Raw genomic sequence first — 8,504 nt, forward strand, 5'->3', positions numbered from 1 at the left:
CTGTAGGGTTATAACCAGTGATTTGTCCTGCCTTTCTCAGGCTTCTTAGCCTTTTTGTGTCCTGGACTACTTTTGTATAAATCTCATGAAATCTTGGGATTCCTTTTCAAAATAATTTTTGAATATATAAAATAAAACATGTAGAATTAAGAAAACATTGAAATAAAGTTATCTTTTTCAAATAAAAAAAAAAAGTTTTCAGATCTCAGAGTAAGAGTCCTTTGCTCTAGGGGCAAGACAGAATTTAATCAAACTGATCAATTTATGTTTTCATTCAACCCACTTATCAAGTGGTAAATAAATGGGATGTGGGGAGAAGATAGAGGGAGTCCTTGTGGCCTTGCACTTCAGGCAGTCTGTGGGTTGACTTTAGTGGTTACACCTGGCAGCCTGCCCTGCAGATAAGCAGCTGCCCAGGGGGGGAAGTTGTTTCAAGCTTCGAGGGCTTTGCGATTCAATCCTCAGAGATTTAGTTTAACAGTATAATCCCTGTCCAAATCCTGTTCTTCCTAGGGGGGACAATACTTTAGCTGATGATTAGTTTATTAATTAATAGGCTCTTATAAATTGTTATTGTTGAATTAGTCATTTATACATTTGTATACATGAAGACTCAGGTTTAGATGGAAGGAAAAGGAAGAGAAGAAAAAGGTTCTTTACCCAGGAGGTTGAGTCTCCCAAGACACATTTGTAAGGCTTTGTCATTACACCAAGACCAATCCTGTTGATTACTTGAAATGGCACTCCTGGAGGAACTCAAGACACAAAAAGTTGCTCAGTTCAGAGCCCTCATCTCCTCTGCCCCACTGAGAGAAGTCACATCTTTTAAAGCAATGATTTAAACTGTTTAGATGACTCGGTCAGAGGTAAGCATTTTCCTTTTGTTTATTTTTCCTGGATTGACTTGAGTCTCCTTCCTTCTTGCTAAAGCAATATTCAGTATCTCTATGGTAGTGTCTCTGATAGATTTCCCCCCTTCTGGACCCCCACTTGGCTCTATCATTTTCTTCAGCTGTTTCCTCTCTGTCTTTTGTTTAGGATTTGGTGTGAATACTCTGTATTAGATCCAAGAGTATATTTTCTACTTCAAAAAGTCTTAACTGAGGACTTCTAATAAGCAGTCAAGGGTTCTTGTAGAGGGCACAGTTATTGTACCAAAGATCTTTCCACCCACTAGCCTCTTATGCTTTTGGGAAAAAAAGTATAACCTGGGATAGAGAAGATAGTGTGATAAACTGGGAGTAGGAGCTTCCTGAGGGTAATGTTTTGTTTTCCCTTGTATCTGTGCCTGACACTTAATAAATCCATTTTATTTAATTAATAATTAAATTATTAATTAATCCCTAGTATTCTCTAAAACATTTATTTGCCTTTATCATGTATACATTTGCATTGATTTGTGAATGTTATTCTCCACACACACTCACACCCCAAAATGTAAGCCTTGTAAGTTCAGGGGCTATTTTACTTTTGTTTTTATATCTTTAGGGCACATGCCTGGCACATAGTAGGTACTTCTTGGATTGAATGGTGGGACTAAGAATTAAAAGACCTGAGTTTAAGTCTTCGATCTGCCTGTTGTTCAACATGGAGTGTGAACACACCTGGAATCTTGTAGATATTGAAGACAGCGTCATTGATTGGATAAAGTTGGATTAGGGAGACTTCTGAGATCCCTTCCAAAGGAAAACCTCAAATCCAGAGATTATGTGAATCTTGTTTGTAATCTTGAGCTTCCTACACAGCCCCTCTCAAGGGCATGGGCATGATCCTGGACTCTCTAATGTTTTTCCAGGAGAACGCAATTTTCTTTTGTCTTATGGAGCTAAAAGTAGGCAGATTTCAAGGTAGAGCCCAAAGATAAACTTCATACCTCTTATCCAAGGACCAGCCTAGATAATTTTGGAAGGGCTAGTCACCAGGTTGGCCACAGGGTACTGAAATTCTGGGTCGTGGCCAGTCTTAAGCATCATGTTGTAATTTAAGGGAAGAAGTATGGGGAGACACAATCTGCATCAGTGTTGGGATTAAAACTCAAATTTACAAAGGACTTTTTAATCTGTTGTCTCTCTAGATAGCCTCACCATTCTGTGTTATAGATACGTCATTTTCCCATTTTAAAAATAAGGAAACAGGCTCCAGCAACAAATAAAATAACATGACCTTTGTCACATGGCTTGTTAGTAATGGGTGGGATTTGAACACAGGTCTTTTGTGACTTCAGATGCAGTGTTTGCTCTTCCACATCATTTTTCTTTTTTTTTAACCTCACACAGCACAGGGATGTTATCCCTCTTACAAACATAAGAAATCTGAGGCTATGCCATCTAAGGGGGGGAAAGGAAGGAAGGGAAAAGTTTGAACAAAAGGTTTGGCAAATGTCAATGCTGTAAAATTACCCATGCATATATCTGGTAAATAAAAAAGCCATATTAAAAAGAAAAAGGAAATAAAAGAAAAGAAAACTGAGGCTAGATTATTACCTAGGTGACTTCCCTACAGGTGCATAGCTAGAAAATGTCAGAAATGAGATTTGAACTTGGATCTTTCCATAGCAAGTTCAGCTAACATTTACTATTAGTCTTCTGACATCCCTTGTTTCCTTAGATAAACTTGGTGCTCCTTCTCTGCTCCAATTCTTCTACATTATAACTTACTGGGGAGAATTTGATGAAGTCCAGTCCTTTCTCATGCCTTTCATGGGTGTGGACCAGACCCTGGCACTGATGAGTAACACCCAAATGGACCGGCCAACACCACCCAGCCTGAAATAACTGCTCAGGATGGGGCAGATGAGGGCAAAGTTGCTGGTGGGGTGAGATTCAAGATAGAATTACTTCAGCTTAGGGATTCTAAACATCACTGATGTTTGTAGGTCACTTTCAAATTTCCAACACATTTTACATTTTTCATTTCATTAGGTCATTGCCACATCCTTGTGAAGTAGTAGTATATTGTAACAGATATTATTATCTTCATTTTCAGATGAGAAAATTGAGCTCAAGTGAATTGTATATAGTTACATGGTCAGTATGTGTCAAAGGAAAGCTCAAACCTATGACTTTTTGATTCAAAAACCAAATGTTGAGGCACTAGGGCACTTCAGTGGACATTTCTTGAATTGTTCGGGCTCATTTTTTTTTTAAGTCATCATGGCAAAGTCAATATCTCAGTGAGAGAATTTTCTTGGCAGAGATACTAAAGTGGTTGCCATTTCTTTCTCCAGCTCATTTTACAGGTGAGGAAACTAAGGCAGACAGCGTTAAGTGACTTACTAAAGGTCACATGGCTAATAAGTATCAGAGACTGGATTTGAATTTAGGAAGGTAATCTTCCCGAGGTGGGCACAAAAATTATTGACAAGAGAATCAAGGGAAGGAAAAAAAAGTCAGAATCAATGCCATGCCATGTGAAACATTTTGTTGTTTGTTGGTGCTGAGGAAAGTGTGGCAGAATGGGTGAGTCTGTTAATATCTACCTGATAGAACTCATTAGAGAATATGTTGTGTTAATTTCAATGGAAAATATCTACTCCAATGATACTCATCATGGGGAGGTAGATGGACAAAGAAAGGGATAGTGATCTATCTCAATGCTTTAGGTACACAAGGGGATCTTGGGATACCGATGCTATTTAAGTTCAACAACCATTTATTAACTGCCCAATTGATACTCTCTGCCCCCTTTATAGACATTACTTTGAGTACATGAGCTATTTGCTTATCCAAGGACACATCATTTCCCTCATTAGATTAGAACTCATTATATTGGTATCATTCTCATGGTTTGTATTTGTATCCCTAGTACCTAGCATAGTACCTGACACATAATAGGCACTTAATAATTGCCCTATTAATTATGTACAAAATCCCTATATAAAAACAAAGATGAAATGGCTCCTACCTTCAAAAAACTTATATTCCACTGGGAAAAAAGAAGCACCATATACAAAGCTAAATGTATTGTGTTCAAAGTAAATTCATAGAGAGAATGGGTATAATCAATAATTAGCAGGAAATTTTCTTATAGAAGGTAATACTTGAGCCAGGCTTTAAAGGAAGTTGGGGATTCTAAGAGGCAAAGATCAGAGGGGGAAACACTCCAGGAGGAGACAGTCCATGAAAAGGGAAATGTCTGTCTGTGGTGAATCAAAAAGTACACTGGATTTAGAGGCAGTTTTATTAGTTTCCTATCCCAGATTTGTTATTTGCTAGCTATGTGATTTTAGATAAATCATCACTACTCTACAGTTTCCTCATCTATAAAATAATGACTTTGGACTATATGTTCTCTGAGATCCTTTAAAGCATTAGATCTAAAATGCTATGTTCTATGCTAAATCCATGACCTTCAGAAAGCATAGACGGAAGAATAATGGGTGGGGATATGTGGGGAATGACATAGGGTATTTCTCCTAAAGAAATGGTGGTTGAGTTGCTTATTTTTTTGCAGAAGGAGAAGGAGGAATCAAATTCATTCTTTGTGCTCCACTCCTTCTCTAGAAATCTTTATTTCCGAATATTTGGGGCCTCAGTAAGACTAATTCCTTGGGATATAAACCATTGGTCTTTGCCTGGAGGATCTTAAGAAGATCACACTCTTCATGTCCTCCCATCTATTTGGAAACACATTGATTTCACATTAGAAAAAAATAATGTTTCCTGTCTTTGTTGGACTTTTCTATGGGAGTTTGTCCCTTATCCTACCTACATCTTTCTTATGCTTGGTCAGAAACAGATGCACCATTGGATAACTATCATAGCACCCAGGATTCTGCTTTTAGTTCAAGGACCAAGCCCATAAAATAACCCATCCAATAAAAAGTGAAGATATAAAAGATAAAAGGGATGTTTAATATGTCATAAAGTGTTGTTTAAAACCATTTTGAACTTTAGTGTCCCAACCTTTAAATTTCCATTTTTATGCATGGAGGGAAAACAAAAAAATCTTGTAGGTTATATTAGCCACATGTCTGGAAAAGATCTTTTTTTTTTTTTCAGACATTAAGAGCTGCTAAACTCCCTTTGTAATTGTATCTGGAACAGTTGATGTATTTGGGATATGAAAGTTTTAGTCATGGGTTAGGATTTATTGATTTTGCTGCTGTCCAAAGAACGGCAAAAAATGTGATCATAGAAATGCTATTGAAGCTCTTTTATAAAATGAGGGGTTGAATTTGAGAGGCTCAGAGATCCCTTCCAGCTCTAGAGAGATGAGCCTGTGGATGATTTTTACTCCTTCCATGTCACAGGGTAACACACACATTTTGACTGTAGTATATGTCAGGAGTGGGGTGTAGTAATGCATAGTTCTTGAGTGAGAGTGATCAGAGGGTAATTTCAGGTGGAGGAGTAAGCTGGGGTGCAAGGATACTCATTTTGGAGCTAATGTTGGAGAACAGCCTCCCTCTACCACCTCCCATAGAGGGTTCAAGGTTGCATGCTAATGGAGAGGTGAGAGTCATGATCGTACATCTTGAATTTTATTTCCCACTATAGTCTTGCAAAATGGGGGAAGCAGATTACACAGTGCCATGGAGTCAGTTTCCCGGAACAGAGTTCTGGCAAGATTTTTTATGTGCCTCTCTGTGAGGTATTCCTTCCAGATCTTGTTTTCACAACCCATCACCTCCCTGAGAGCCTTCAGCCAAGAATGGTTTTTCAATTTCTCTTCCCTTTGCATCAGAATCTCCCCATGATGTGGGGATTTAGGATTGCTGGGTACTGCGGGGCAATGGGTCACTCTCATTAGCTAGTGTGACTCAGAAGGCATCGGTCTCCCATGATAAGTCACTTGATATTTGAATCTCATTTTCTTCATCTATAAAAGAAGGACAAGAATAACTTCTAGGGTGGTTGTCACACTAACCTAAAATACTGTAGACAAAGTACTTCCCAAGACATTCAAGTATTGTATATTGCTAGCTGTTATTCTAGATAGTCATACATTTCATCTTATGGTTTGGTGGTCACTGAGTAGATACAATCATGTGAACAAATACTTGCTCTGGATTGAATTGGGGTTCAAATTCTACCTCTAAAGGTTACTGCTTGCAAAGTCACTTGACCACCTCCCTAACCTATAGTGTCCCCATCTGTAAGACAAAAAAGATGCTTGGTGAGATGGAGAAGGGGAAGGAAAACAAATGTTTATAAATTGAAAAACAAAATAAGATGAAAGATCAAAAAATACTAAAATGAAGGGGGTTGACTTGAAGTCTATGGAAGTCCCATTTTGCTCTTCATCTGTAATCTTACTGTAATGTTCTGTTTCTCGAAAATATAATCGTTCTCTTGAAACAGATTTCTTGGGGAGCTTCTGGAGGCAGCCTTAGTTTCAGTTCAGTTCAATAATCCCAAGTTAAAGTCCTTTACTGTCTCTTTCCAAATCTTATCTCCTTCACTTGGGGCTGGGCTAGTTTTCTGGAGGCCTTCCTCTCTCTTTGATTCCAGAGAGCTCTTGCTGCTAGTCCTTTATCTCTCCCAGCTTCAGCCTCTAGCTCCTTCTGAATCCCCAATCTCTCCAGCCAGCACCACAGTGGAATCTCAAATGACTCTTGACTCTAAATCTCCTAGAGTGTGGGAATCAGACTCCGCCTCCGAGAGTGGGCTTGTGGGTACTCCCTGGGCTTGTGGGAGTCCTTAAAAGCATGCTCTCTTAAAGGTGTGAATCTCATGGACTTCTAGTAAATACATTACTGAACTAGAGAATTGTTAAGTACCATGCTAAATTAGATAATTATATCCATTCCAGTGACTTAGCATCTTGTAAGAATCCTAACATCTTACTATCTTTTTTTTTTTTTTTAATCTCCTGATTGTCCTTGGGCATGTCAGGAATATCTAGTAATTATCCTGGTGCTTGACACTTCAGCAGGTGCTTAATAAATGCTTGTTGATGGCCCCAGATCAAGGTAAGCTTGACATGTCCTGCTTTTCTACTTCCTGCTATTTTGGTGGATTACATTATCAGTCACCCCTGAGATTGTCATGGGTGGTCTGTCTCTGCAGTGTCAATTTACTAGCTTCAAGCCCAAAGTTATAGTTCCTCATTCCCCTGTGTAGAGGCTAAACTCGAAAAGGAGAGCATCCAATCCCCAGCCAGGGATTTAAACAGTAAAGCCCCAGTGCTCCGAGATCCGCCTCTTTTGGCAATATAGGACAGTCTCCTTCACTTAAGATATCTGGGCATCCTGGCAACTAATCAGTCAGCACTGCTAAGTGGAGGGGTGGGTGGAGTGACTGGGTCTTTATTAAGTACCTACTTTGTGGGAGGGATTGTGACATAATCCCTGGGGATTACTGTGCCAATAGGGAAGGGATATCTGTTCTCTGGAAGCTTGTCTTCTGTGATGTAGAATGCACCTACAATGACCTCTCCTTCCTTCACTCCCAGATGCAGGTAGAAGAAGTCTCCTCAGTCAGCTCCATCATATTCTGCTGGAAGCAGTAGCAACATTTCCCCCAATTTATGGGTCATGTTGACTACCACCAGAAACCCACCACTGAGAATAATTTCAAATTCATTGTATACCATCTGTACATAGACAGGACTTACTTTCTCTATTAATGACACTCCATTTTGTATACTACGATCATTTTCTTCCTGGCATGAGGATGCAATTCCAATTAGAATCACACCAAATCTTCATTTCTATTTCACTGAGCTTTATAATTCACCAATGTATGTTGATGAAAATTTTTGTTAATAAAAATGCAAGATCTCGACAAAGTTTAGAAAGCATAATAGCTTTTGCCAAGCCATTTTTCCTTTTTAAAGTAGGAGTCAAAAATTTGAGAACTGGAAGGGAACGCAACATCTTCCCAAGTGACCTTCAGAAGTGTCTGGAGTTCCCATATAAACTGTATTTCTTTAGTCAGATAAATATACCTATTGCTTTGAATTATAGCTGATATTTATAAAGTCATGTAAGTTTTTTTTTTTTACGTACATACATTTTTATATACATGATCTCATTTGAATGGATGTTATTTTTCTATTTTTTCAATGAAGAAACTAACTCAGATATATTGTGTTACCCAGGATCATGCAACTAATGATTGGAAGTGGTAATATTTGAACCCAGTACTTTTTAGGATACCACTCTATTTCCTATATTATAATATATTCCTATATTCCTATATTTCTGTACTGAGTTTAGATTTTAACATGTAGCATAGGACAGCTAGGTGGCGCTGTGGATAGAGCACCAGCCCTGAATTCAGGAGGACCCAAGTTCAAATCTGGTCTCAGACACTTAACACTTCCTAGCTGTGTGACCCTGGCCAAGTCACTTAACCCCAGCCTCAGGGGGGAAAAAAAATTAACATTTAGCTTTTATCCCAATTAACTTTGGAATTGAAATTTAACCTTACAAAAAAGCACTCCCTCTGAAGGTTCTTAATCTAGTTCCCTAATGAATACATCCAGAAGATCAATAAATTCTCAGTCTCAAATTAATTCTACTTAAATTTCTTAGTTCTTTCTTTCCTTTCTGCTCCCTG

The 8,504-nt window shown here is 38.5% G+C and overlaps 1 long non-coding RNA gene across 1 annotated transcript; it reads left to right on the forward strand.

Moving 5' to 3' along the window:
* The first annotated feature begins 431 nt into the window (after positions 1–431).
* On the forward strand, positions 432–7,721 carry LOC141555923 (uncharacterized). The gene is made up of 3 exons (XR_012486389.1): positions 432–866; positions 6,837–6,913; positions 7,396–7,721. It is a non-coding gene; the product is annotated as an uncharacterized LOC141555923 (long non-coding RNA).
* The last annotated feature ends 783 nt before the right edge of the window (positions 7,722–8,504 follow it).

This window comes from Sminthopsis crassicaudata, chromosome 1 (genome assembly GCF_048593235.1).
Source record: "Sminthopsis crassicaudata isolate SCR6 chromosome 1, ASM4859323v1, whole genome shotgun sequence".
NCBI classification, from domain to species: Eukaryota; Metazoa; Chordata; class Mammalia; order Dasyuromorphia; family Dasyuridae; genus Sminthopsis; species Sminthopsis crassicaudata.